Source organism: Tenrec ecaudatus, chromosome 15 (assembly GCF_050624435.1).
Source record: "Tenrec ecaudatus isolate mTenEca1 chromosome 15, mTenEca1.hap1, whole genome shotgun sequence".
In the NCBI taxonomy this organism is placed as follows: Eukaryota; Metazoa; Chordata; class Mammalia; order Afrosoricida; family Tenrecidae; genus Tenrec; species Tenrec ecaudatus.
In genome coordinates this window covers 59,757,986-59,771,148 of record NC_134544.1, presented here as the reverse complement: position 1 = coordinate 59,771,148, position 13,163 = coordinate 59,757,986, and the positions used below count along the sequence as shown (strand labels likewise).

The 13,163-nt window shown below is 43.3% G+C and overlaps 1 non-coding gene across 1 annotated transcript; it reads right to left on the bottom strand.

Annotated features, from left to right (window-relative positions):
- Window positions 1–12,354: 12,354 nt before the first annotated feature.
- Window positions 12,355–12,482, bottom strand: LOC142428434 (small Cajal body-specific RNA 4). Its single transcript, XR_012780335.1, has one exon.
- Between the last annotated feature and the right edge of the window lie 681 nt (window positions 12,483–13,163).

The window sequence follows — 13,163 nt, the reverse complement described above, 5'->3', positions numbered from 1 at the left end:
TATAAGGCATCATGCAAAAAAAAAAAATATAAGTGTGTGTATGTATGTGTATTTATGTGTATATGTATATATGTATGTGTATATATATATTATATTAAATGAAGGGGGAAGTGCAGAGTGGAGACCCAAGGCCCAAGTGTCAGCCAATGGAAATCCCCTCATAGAGGGGCTTAGGAGAGGAGATGGGTTAATTAGGGTGTGAGGTAGTATCGATGAAGAACACAGCTTTCCCCCAGATCCTGGATGCTTCCTCCCCCCAACTACCATGATCCGAATTCTACCTTGCAGGGCTGGATAGGACAGAGGCTGTACACTGGTACATAGGAGGGTTGGAGATACAGGGAATCCAGGGTGGATGATACCTCCAGGACCAAGGGAGTGAGGGACGATGCTGGGAGAGTGGAGGGTGAGTGGGTTGGAAAGGGGAAACTGATTACAAGGAGCCACATGTGACCTCTTCCCTGGGAGAGGGACAGCAGAGAAGGGGGGAAGGGAGACCCCGAATAGGGCAAGATATGACAAAATAACGAGGTATAAATTACCAAGGGCATATGTGGGAGGGGGGAAAAGGGAGGGAGGGGGGGAAAAAAAGGAGGACCTGATGCAAGGGGCTTAGGTGAAGAGCAAATGCCTTGAGAGTGATTGGGACAGGGAGTGTATGGGTGTGCTTTGTACAATTGATGTATGTATATGTATGGATTGTGGAAAGAGTTGTTGGAGTCCCTAATAAAATGTAAAAGAAAAAAAAAAAAAAGAAAATGATTAGGGCAAAATATGTACAGATGTGCTTTATACAATTGATGTATGTCTATGTATGGATTGTGATAAGTGTTGTATGAGCCCCTAATAAAATGTTTAAAAAAAAAAAAAAAAAAATATAATCAGATCAAAAAAAAAAAAAAAAAAAAAAAAAGTTCTACCAGTGTGCATCAGAAGTTTTTCTTTCTTTCTTTTTTAAAAAAAATAATTTTATCGGGGGCTCTTAAAACTCCGTACAAACCATATATCAATTGTATCCAAGATATTTGTACATATATTCCATGGTTCTTTTCTAGACATTTGCTTTCCATTGAGCCCTTGGTATCAGCTCCTCTTTTTCCCCCCAACCTCCCCACTCCCACCCTTGTGACCCTTTGATAAATTATAAATTAATATTATTTTTTATATCTTAACACCAACTGCTCTCTCCCTTCCCCCACGGTGTATGTTGTTCATGCTCCTGGGGGGGGACATGAGGTTATGAGAAGGCTGAGACCTGAGGAACTAGACTCCACCCCTGTACTTCTATTATATCTTCAAGTTGACATGAAATTATGTAACTAGCACAATAGAGAACTGCCTTTTGTGATCTGACTTCTCCTGTAACGGCCTGACTTTGGGGACAGATGAGCCTGTCTGTCACTAGAGAGTTACAGGGCTTTGGAAACCCCAGGAGCCGCCATGAGGGCGAAAGCCCGCCCAGGTGACAAGGTGGGTAAAGCAGCCGGGCTGCTAAGCACACGGTCTACAGTTCATGTGTTCTCCTTTTGACCATTTAAATCTGTTCCAGTTTTATTCTTTTCTATGATGTTTTCAACTGAGGTTTTACTGTTTTATCTTGTTCTTGTAGGTTTTGTTACGGGAGGTGGCTTAAGGTTTTGAGTCTCTCCGTCCTTGTCCCGCTAGAAAGATTTCAGGTGAGGGACAAAATTCAGACCAAAGGCAGAAAAAAAGGGTTGAACAGAAAGGGGGGGGGTGGTTATTGAAGGAGAGACTTTGGAAAATAACTCTAAAAGGTCCTTAGCTAGTTCAAAACGCCCAGGTAGAGGTAGAGTCAAACTTTTTGGTCTTCTAATGGTAGACCTCCCACCATTGGCTGGCTTTGGGTCTTCTAATAGCAGACCACCCACCATTGGCTGGCTTTTAGTCTTCTAATGGAAGGCCTCCCACCATTGGCTGGCTTTTAGTCCTCTAATGGCAGACCTCCCACCATTGGCTGGCTTTTAGTCTTCTAATGGAAGGCCTCCCACCATTGGCTGGCTTTTAGTCCTTTAATGGCAGACCTCCCACCATTGGCTGGCTTTTAGTCCTCTAATGGCAGACCTCCCACCATTGGCTGGCTTTTAGTCCTTTAATGGCAGACCTCCCACCATTGGCTGGCTTTTAGTCCTCTAATGGCAGACCTCCCACCATTGGCTGGCTTTTAGTCTTCTAATGGAAGATCACCCACCGTTTTCACCATCAGCTGGCTTTCTGGTGGATCTTCGGCTACTGACGCCCTTCCATAGTGTGCCTCCTCTCTCCAGGTATGGCGCTGCCTGCTGCTCAGACTTCACGCGCACCCTGGCAGATTCAAAACCCGAGTTATTCAGTTTACTGTGGGGGTGGTATGACCATCCTCTGTCCCGCCCTCCCGCCCCCGCCCCCTCCCCCCCCCCCCCCCCCCCCGCAGCCTCTCGCCTCTCTCTGGTCACTTCCATTGTTGAGGAAATGTGTCCTTCTGCCCTTCCCCTTCCTTTGTGCTGAGCAGTTCTCTCCCCACCCCCTCGGGTTAAGAGTCCTGCCATCACCAGATGTACGAATGTTCTTGACACGATGGAGGAATGTATGGATTGTGATGATAGTGATAAGAGATGTAAGCGGCCTGGGCTTCTGTTTCTGTCGGTTTCCGACAAGGTTGAGATGAGGGCGCGCCCACTCGGAGGCAGCGGGTTTGTTTTGTTGGTGTGTTGCAGAGTGAACTGGTCCAGCAGGCTCTCTTGGTGTCATTCTGAAGGAAGCAGATCACCAGCCTGTTTCCTTGGCTCGTAGAGGCCCTGCGTGGGTTTCAGCCAGTAACCGTGTATTTACCAGCCAAGCACCCAGTGCACCGCCCAGGAGCCCTTTGGGAAAGTATATCTTTAAATGCTTACGTTAGAAAAGAACAAACAGCTGGATTTGGTAGTTCCACCTTGGTAGTTAGATTTGAAACGATCAAATAAAAACAAAGTTAGCAGAAGGAAGTAAGTTCTAAATTTAACCAGCGTTTCAAACCAATTTGAACCAGTGCAGTCATGGCTTATATGGCGAACTTGAAACAGACCTGGGATTGCAAAATGTAGGTACGCTGAAATAATTACCAGAAAAGGGATCGTTGGTGTTGCGGCCCTGGAGTGGGGCACTCAGCGGAGAGCCGTTCGGGAGCTTGATGTGGGAGACGGATTTTTGGCAGGTCTGGAATGGCAACATGCAATCGAAGTAGCATCGCTGGCTGCCCTCTTTGAGCAGGGCACTGTTATTTCTGGCTCTGCTGATGCAGAGGTTGATTGCTATGCAGCATGTACACTGCCCTTGTTTTCTAAGAGAGAAATTAAGTTTCTAGTAAGGTAGCAGAGTTGGAATTTGGCGTGAGAAGCCCTTGGACATGGAGCTGAGTTCAGATGAAAGAATTTCTTGAGGTCTTGCCAGTGGAAGGCACACTGCATCTGTCCATGGCCCCACAGTTGGTACGCTCCTGGTGGAGAGAGGGGTCTAGCAGAAACTAGTGCCGGAGGGGCTTGAGGCTATCGCAAGAGTAGAAAATGTTTTGCTGCTGTTGGGCTGTTCTGGGCGATGGTGGGGGTGGGGTGGGGGGTGGGGCGGTAGTTTGGTTTGTTCTGGAATCGTGAGCAAAGCAGATTTTTATCTCCTTTCCCCCTTCAGACCCTTGGTGGCTTAGTGGTTACACATTGGGCTACAATCTTCAAGGTCAACAATTGGGAACCACCAATGGCTCTGGGGTCCAAAGACTGGGCTTTCCACTCCCGTAAACAGTTACAGCCTCACTGTCCTAGAGTGTTCCGAGTCAGTATTGACTCGATAGCAGTGAGTTTGCTTTGGTTTTGATTCTTGCCTTTTGATGATATGAGGGAAAGGGGTGACGTTCATCTCTGGCTGCTCGAGGCCGAGTTGGGGCAGCGTTACTATAGGGGCAAGAGTGGTACTAAGCGGGCTTTCGGATTGCGGAGGAGCACTTGAGAGGCTAAGAAGTGGTGTCTGCCTTTCAGCGCTCTGTTGGGAAAGAGGAGAGGCGTTGCATCGTGCGGGGGTGACTGGTAACAATACTCAGAAGGTTATGAGGGGGCCGAGGAGGGGCACAAGCTAACGTCTCCATGGGGAGTCGATTCATGAAAAGCTCTCACGTTCACAGAGGCGGCTGGCTTATTCTTGGAGGTGGGCATTCTTTTGTGTGCAAGCCCCCCGTGGTTGCGATAGAAGTGCATGTTTCCTGTGAAACAGCACGGAGGGGAACTGTAACCCCCTTCAGTTTCGGAGAGCCCCGGTGGCCAGGTCTTGTGTGGGAATGGGTGGGTCAGATGTGAGGGCTAAACTCGCAGCCCGGTCTTTAGAACGGAGCATGAGATCGTGCAATAGCAAGCCTATGCCCCCTGTACCCGTTCACAAGTCCGGCGGCAATACCAATCCCATTCGGAGAGGGATTAGCTGCATGGCTCGAGTTTGGCGGACAGGGACTGGCAGAGTCACCAGGACGGGGTATCACTTGAAATTGGGGAAATACCTGGAGAAAGCAAGACTGGGGTGCACACTGTAATCCAATGGTAGGGAGGCGTAAATAAAGGGTAAGCTCAGAGAGAAAGAAGCAGCCTGTCTGGTGTGGCTTGCTAATCATGATTTTTAAATACTTTCAAAGCTGTTGATGTTAGGTCTTGTTCGGAAGTTTGGGGGCATCCGGTAGAAGATGTGGCACAAGAGATAGTGTTGCTGAGGTCAGATAGCTCTGGACTGAAAGCATGGAATACCAGAATTCCGCATTTCATTGAGTGAGCCGAGACATCCCACTGTTTGAACCAAAAATTGTGGGCAATATTGTGAAGAATGAGAATTCCAAAACAATTGTGCTCATGGGGAAGGTATACATAGACCAACACGTAGCTATTTAGAACTAGGGGATACTACGTGGTTTAAAATTAGGAATATGTGTGTGTGTTGTATCATTTCACCATAATTATTCTCTTGATTTACTGAGCATATAATTGGAGAAATTGGACTACAGGTTCCCCTGCTATCTGAAGAGGGAAAGAAATTGATATAAAACTTCTTTTAAGAAAAATGGTGGGAAAAATAATAATAATTGATAAATTATCAAGAGTTCATGAGGGAAGGTGGGGGAGGGAAGGAGAGGGGAAATGAGGGGCTGATACCAAGGGTTCACTTAGAAAACAAATGTTTTGAGGATGATGATGGCAACAAATGTACAAATGCGCTTGACACAGTAGCTGTACATATGGATTGTGATAAGAGTTGTACAAGCCCCCAATTAAAGAAAAGAAAAAAATGGTGGGAAGTGCAAAGCAACCACCATGAATTTCTATGAGATTTTTTTTTGAGGCCCCTAGAATAATCTGGCAAATATACCACTAAAAATGTAAAATAACAGCTCAAATGGAGTGACATTCTGGTAATTTGACGCTGAGCATAATTCCAGGGAAGACCCCAGTCACTGCTCAGGGTGCACACATTGCATTACTGCCAGTCTGTTGCCAGAAGCCTCGTGAAAGCATTAGGAAGCCACGCTGTCACTGTGAGAAGTGGGGCCTCCATGGTCTTTCCCGTCACCTCCTCTGTGGGTAAAGCTGCACAGGAGGGAAGACTGGACAGGAATGGGCACTGGAATGATGGTGCTGGACCCCACTGTCATGTGCCATAGACAGCTAGGAGAACGAACAAGTCTCTTGTGGAAGAATATCCTTTAGAAGTAAGAATGATAAGACTTTCTCGTCTGTTATCAGGAAGAACTAGTCCCTACCGAGGGGCAAACTGCCCGGTAAAGGAGGGACCAAAATTAAAACAACCAACAACTTCCTGCTATCAAGTGAATTCTGACTCACGGCGACCCTATAGGACAGAAACTCCTGTAACTTTCTGAGACCGTAACTCTTTATGGGAGTAGAAAGCCCCATGCCTTTTTCTGGAGGAGCGGCTGGTGGTTTCAAGTAGCTGACCTTGTGGTTAGCAGCCCGAAGAGTAACCATTCCAGCACCAGGACTCCTGGTAGAGGAGATGGTCATTGAAAAGGAGGAAGACCCTTAATGAGATGATTGACACAGTAACTGCAGCTGTGGGCTCGGCCATGGCAGCAGGATGGTCTAGGCTCTGGGTGCTTTGCTCTGTGGTTCCTAGTAAAGCTGCTGAGTCAGAACCAATGTGATCCAACCTAACAACAGCATCAGCATTCAAGAAAGAACTATCAACCAGATTCTTGCAGATATTAGAACTAGAGATCATATTTCATAGCATATCCATGAGGCCAGCATAATACTGATGTAAAAGTTGTAAATGTTATTAAAATCTTTTATATATTGGTATCTCCCTGAACATAGAGATGTAAAAAATATTAATAAACTAAAGCAAGCAGAATTCAACCAGAAACAAAAAGGGCGATACAGCATTAGCAAGATATACAAGATTAGTTTAATATTTCGTAAACAATCAATTAATGTTATTCCTCACATTAAAAAGAATAATAATGGCCAAAAAAAGTGCCATATGAATGTGTCAACTGATGCAAGGTACAAAAACATATTCCAATATTCTTGATAAGAATTTGTCAGCAAACTAGGAGTAGAAGGCAATTTCTCAATCTACTAAAGGACATTTTAAAAAGTCTATAGCTATCTTCATCTTAATTGGAATGGAATGAATTAAAAATGGAATGTTTACCCCAAATTCGGGGAAAGGTAAGAACATCCATTCGCATTACTTCTATTCAACATTATGCTGAATATTGCAATAAGATAAGAAAAAGAAACAAGAACTATGAAGATCAGAAATAAAAAAGTAGAACGATACCTAGTTGCAATTAGCATGATTATTTTAGATAGAAAACCTTAAGGAAACAATGGAGCAACCAACAGAACTAATAAGTGAGCCTGTCAATGTTAACAGATACAAATACAATGTTAATACACAAAGTCAACCACATTTTTTATATATTAGCAATTTTTTTCCCCTAAATTGATCATTCGTTTTTCCCAAATTGAACACAATCCTCAATGAAATGCCAGTAGGTATCTTGGGTAGAAACCCACAAGGCAGTTCTAACCTTTGCATGGTGAGGGCAAGGAACTGAAGGAGCTAACATGATTTGAACAAGCACAACGTTGGAGACTCTCACAGTCTGACTTCAAGTCGTAACAGTAGTACAGATAGTGAAGCGTTGGCCAATGAAAAGGCACCTAAGTGATGGGAACAGAATAGAGCTCAACAATAGAGCCACCTACATAAATAGAGTCACCTATGATACCAAGGGCTCAAAGACAAAGGTGCTGGGACAATTAGACATTCATATGCCAGGCCAAACCAAATAAATAAAACAAAAAACCCTTGGTTTTCCACCTGAAGTCTTAGAACTGCTCATTGAAACCTATGCAAATCTGAGCCCTTGTGTTAGGCAAAATTTCCTAAAGAGAACATCAAAATTCCTAGGAAAATAAAAAGGCAAGTCACAATCTGAGAAACTATTTGCAAACACACAGGGAAATAAAAATGGAAACTACAAAGAAATTTGACTACATATCTGTTCAACTGGTTAACTGTACAAATCTAAACAGACAGACCCTGCCGCTGCCAGATGGTGACAGGAATGTGGAACAACCGGAACCTCACACGTATCTGTGAGAATGCAGAATGACACAGCTGCTCTGGAAAACGATTCAACATTTTCTTTTTTCTCAACATTTTCTTATCAAGTCAAACACACACTTACCTTATGACCGAGCAATCCTACTTCTAGATCTTTACACAAGATAAATGAAAAGTTTCGTTCACACACAAGTCTGATGTGAGCATTTACAGAAGAGTTATTCACGAGTCCTCCCAATAGAAATGATCCAAGTGTCCTTCAAATGAATGGATTAAAAAGATGTGGCATTGAGGAGGGAAGGAGGGTTAGAAAGGGGGAACCGATTACAAGGATCTACATATAACGCCTCCCTGGGGGATGCACAGCAGAAAAGCAGGTGAAGGGAGACCTCGGGCAGTGTAAGATATGATAAAATAATTTATAAATTATCAAGGGTTCATAAGGGAGGGAGGAGTAGGGAGGGAGAGGGGAGAAACGAAAAATGAGGAGCTGATTCCAGGAGCCCAAGCGGAAGGCAAATGTTTTGAGAATGATGAGGGCAATGAATATATGTGTGCTTTATACAATTGACATATGTATGGATTGTGATAAGAGTTGTATGAGCCCCAATAAAATGATTTAAGAAAAAGATGTGGTATAACATGCTGAGCTACTACTCAGTAATAAAAAGAAAAAAGCTACTTGTACATGGAACCACATGGGTCAATCTCAAATGCGTTACGTTAAATGAAAGAAGCTGGTTTCAGAGACGGTAACACATACTAATTCCATTTGTGTGATATCTCTAGAAACAAAAATTACATAGGGAGAACACTGGTCCTTATTTACCACGTATTGGGAGTGGGTGGAGTACCAGATGACAATGGGTCATAAGGAATTTTCGGAGATGATAGGACAGCTCTATATCTTGATTGCTACGGATTTACACAATTGACCGCTTTTTGTATGTTGGTCAAATTCATGAATGTACTCTAACAAATCATATCTCCTCCCTCCAAATCAAACGACATCAAGCCTATTACCATTGGGTCAATGCCATGTGGTGCAAAGTACAACTGCTTTGTAGGGTTTCCTTGGCCGATATTTACTTACTTAATTTTTTTTATAGTGAATTGGATGATGGTTTACAAAACAAATCAATTTTCCAGTCCACAACTCCGGCACAGTTTGTTTCATGTAACTGATTGCAGTCCTCACAATGTTGTATCACTTACCTTACTTCCTCTCTGCTTCCTCATTTCCATCCCTCCTTCCCTAGCCCTTCCTGCCTTCGGAACTTTGTCTTGGAGCATATGTTGCCCTTTTGATCTTAAACAGTTGACTGTTCCAAGAAGTGTATAATTTCCTAGTTCACTTGTAGACCTGTCTATCGTTTGACTAAAAATTAAGCCACAAAGGTGAGTTCAGTTTCACATCTGAAGAGCGACTAAGGACAATGATCTCTGGAGTTCCGTGTCTCTGCCTAACCAGCAAGCTCAGTCTTTTATGATATGGGGTTTTGCTCCACATTTTCTCTCAATATATCCCAGAACCTTGTATTGTGGTCCCTTTTAGAGCCATTAATAGTGTAGCTGAGTACCATATAGTTCTTATGGTCTATGTGTCATGGAGGGAAAGCACACACAGTCTTGAAGTCTATTGTACTAAATGTTTCCATTATTTTCTTTGCTCTGAATGGGGCAATAGCAGAAGTTTCCAGTTAGCTGGGCACTGACAATCTTTTACGACTCTATCTAGTCACTAAAGTAGGATGCATGCCCTTGTCTCTGCAGACTATCTTATGCCGGTGACTTCTGTGTCCTCAAGACTCCGGTACTGAGTCACAGGATCAGTGACTCCTGCCTTCAAGATGTTTGACTGAAAGTTTTCATAATGTTGCCCCTGTCTGCTCTCCTATATCCATGGGTATATTTTCAACATAGGTAAATACATATATTGAAGTATCTTCTGTCATATATAGGTTATGTATAAGTATACATATATACGAGAGGATGCCCCCCCAAAACAAAAACAAAACAGACAGAAGTTCTGCTGGTCAGAGTTTAAAAAAAATATTTTATTAGGGGCTCATACAACTCTTATCACAATTCATACATATACATACATCAAGTGTATAAAGCACATCCATACATTCTTTGCCCTAATCACTCTCAAAGCATTTGCTCTCCACTTAAGCCCTCTGCAGCAGGTCCTCTTTTTTTTCCCCTCCCTTCCTGCTCCCCCCTCCCTCATGAGCCCTTATGAGCCCTGGTCAGAGTTTTTGTCGTCCGGTTTTCGCTGTTGGGCAAGCATTGTGCAACTCGTTCTCAGTTAGTGCTCCCAGTGGTGTCCCCTGGAAAGGCGCTCTCTGGTCACAGTTTTGCTCTAACCTTGTTTTTGTGATGGCCGATTTAAGGGAACACCATGCGGCTGTGAAATTGTGTTTCCGGCTCCGGAAAAAGGCTGCAGAAACTGCTGTGATGCTGAACACCGCTCACGAGGACAGCGCTGTGGGGAGACTCAAGTGTATGTTCTAGTGGTCTTCTCATTTCAAAAAAGGTGACATGTCGATTGATGACAGACCTCATTGTGAGATTTCCACTCCTCCCAAGGCTCTCCATAGTTTGTTATGGTTCGTGCAGTCGAATGCCTTGGCATTGTGAATGACACACAAGTCCACATCTTTCTGGCATTCCCTGCGTCCAGTCATGATCCACCTGATGGCAGCTCTTATAACCTTTGTCCCACGTCTTCGGAATCCAGCCTGAAACTCTAGCAGCTCTCTGTATACCATGAAAACCATTGCGGCAGTACCTTCAGCAACATTTTACTTGCGGGGGCTATTAATGATATTGTTCTATAGTGTGAGCATTTGGGGGTCACTGTGCTTTGGAGTGGATACAGATATGGATCTCTTCCAGTCAGTTGGCCAAGTAGAAGTCTTCCAATTTTCCTGTCCTAGATGAATGACCACTGCTAGTGCTTCATTGGGTTCTTGAAGCATTTCAATAGGCATTCCATTAATTCCTGGTGCCGTGTTTTATTTAATTTTTTTCATTTTAATCATTTTATTAGGGGCCATACAACTCTTATCACCATACATACATCAGTTGTGTAGAGCACATTTGTACATTCATTGCCCTCATCATTTTCAAAACATTTGCTCTCTACGTAAGTCCCTGGCACCAGCTCCTCATTTCCCTCCCTCCCTCCCCGCTCCCCCCTTCCTCATGAACCCTTGATAATTTATAAATTATTATTTTGTCATATCTTACACTGTCCAACGTCTCCCTTCACCCACTTTTCTGTTGTCCATGCCCCAGGAAGGAGGTTATATGTAGCTCCTTGTAATCGGTTCCCCCTTTCCACCCTACCCTCCCTCCACCCTCCTGGTATCGCCACTCTCACCACTGGTCCTGAAGGGGTCATCCACCCTGGATTCCCTGTGTTTCCAGTTCCTGTCTGTACCAGTGTATATCCTCTGGTCTAGCCAGATTTGTAAAGTAGAATTGGGATCATGACAGTGGGGGGTGGGGAGGAAGCACTTAGAAAATAGAGGAAAGTTGTATGTTTCATCATTGCTACACTGCACCCTGACTGGCTTGTCTCCTCCCTGTGACTCTTCCGTAAGGGAATGTCCAATTGCCTACAGATGGGCTTTGGGTCTCCACTTCACACTCCCCTTCATTCACAATGATGATTTTTTTTGTTATTGTTCTGATACCTGATCCCTTCAATACCTTGTGATTGCAACGGCTGTTGTACTTCTTCCATGTGGGCTTTGTAGCTTCTGAGTTAGATAGCCGTTTGTTTACCTTCAAGCCTTTAAGACCCCAGCCACTATATCTTTTGATAGCTGGGCACCATCAGCTTTCTTCACCACAATTTGCCCATGTACCCTCTTTGTCTTCAGCGATTGTGTTGGGAAGGTGAGCATCATGTAATTCCAGTTTAATAGAACAAAGTATTCTTGCATTGAGGGAATACTTGAGTGGAGGCCCAATGTCCATCTGCTACATTAATACTAAACCTATACATATATGCACATAGATCTATTCCCCATCCTCTCATATTAATATATTTACATATGTACATGCCTTTAATTACACCTCTATATATATGCCCTTTGCCTCCTAGTTCTTTCCTCTATTTCCTTTTACTTTGATCTTGTCCCACTATCATGTTCAGCCTTCATTTTGATTTCAGTAATTCTTCTCGGTTACATTACCCTTGGTCACGCCCTACCAGGCCTCCTACACCTTCCTCACCACGGGTTTGGATCACTTGTTGTTCCCTGTCCCTGGATTTGTTAACACCTGGAGCCTTGTTTTTGGCTGATGCTCTCAGTGCAGCTTGAACTTTTTGCTTCAGCACCATTGGTTCCTGCTTCTATGCTCCCTCTTGAAATGGTTGAATGCCGACTAGTTCTTCTTGGTACAGTGATTGTATTATTCCCATCTTCTTTTAATGCATCACTCAATATTTTTCCCATAGAATATTACAATAGTGCAACTCGAGGCTTGAACTTTTTCCAGAGTTCTTTCAATTTAAGATATGCTGAGGCATGGTCTTCATTTTTGGTTTTCTAACTCTAGGGCTTTTCACATTTCATTATAAAATTTGACTTGGTCTTCTAGAGCTGCCCTTTGAAATTTTCTGTTCAGCTCTTTGGCTTCATTATTGCTTCCATGTGCTTTAGTTACTCTATGATGAAGAGCATGTTTCAAAATCTTTCTAACATCCACTTTGACCTTTTCTTTCTTTCCTGTTTTTTTGAATGTTGGGCAGTACAGTCAGCCCTGTGATGCTCTCAATAAGGGCTGCTCTCTCCGCCCCTTTTGTCTAGGAGGAGTGTATCAGCAGAGTCTTGCTTCATCAGACTCAGCCTTCTTAGTCTTCCAGCTTTCCTGTCTTCTTAATGAATTTTTACTTTCTTCATGAATGGTATTCTTGATGTCTTCCCTCAGCTCATCAGATCTTCTGTCATTAGAGTTGAACACAGAAAATATGTTCTTGAGAAGTTCCTGGAATTTAGGTCGCAGAGACGCAAGGTTCTATCTTGACTTTGATGGACTCATTTTCATTTTCTTCAGCTTTAACCTGATCTTACATTTGAGCAATTGATTGTCTGTTCCATAGTCAACTTGGTTTTAGCTGCTGATATTGGACTTCTTATCATCTCTTCTGACAGATGTAGTCAGTTTGGTTTCTGTATATTCTACCTGGAGAAATCCATATCATCTGATTTTGAAAATAAAGTTTTTTTGTTTTCAAATCATTTTACTGGGGGTTTGTACAACTCTTATCACAATCCATCCATCCATCCATTGTGTTAAGCATATTTGTACATTTGTTGCCATGATCATTTTCAAAATATTTTCTTTCTACCTGAGCCCTTGGTATCAGCTTCTTATTCTTCCCCTTCCTTCCCCACGCTCCCTCATGAACCTTTGATAATTTATAAATTAATATTATTTTTTCATGTCTTACACTGACTGATGTCTTCCTTCACCCACTTTTCTGTTGTCCATCCCCCTGGGAGAGGGTTATAGATAGATCATTGTGATCAGTTCCCCCTTTCTCC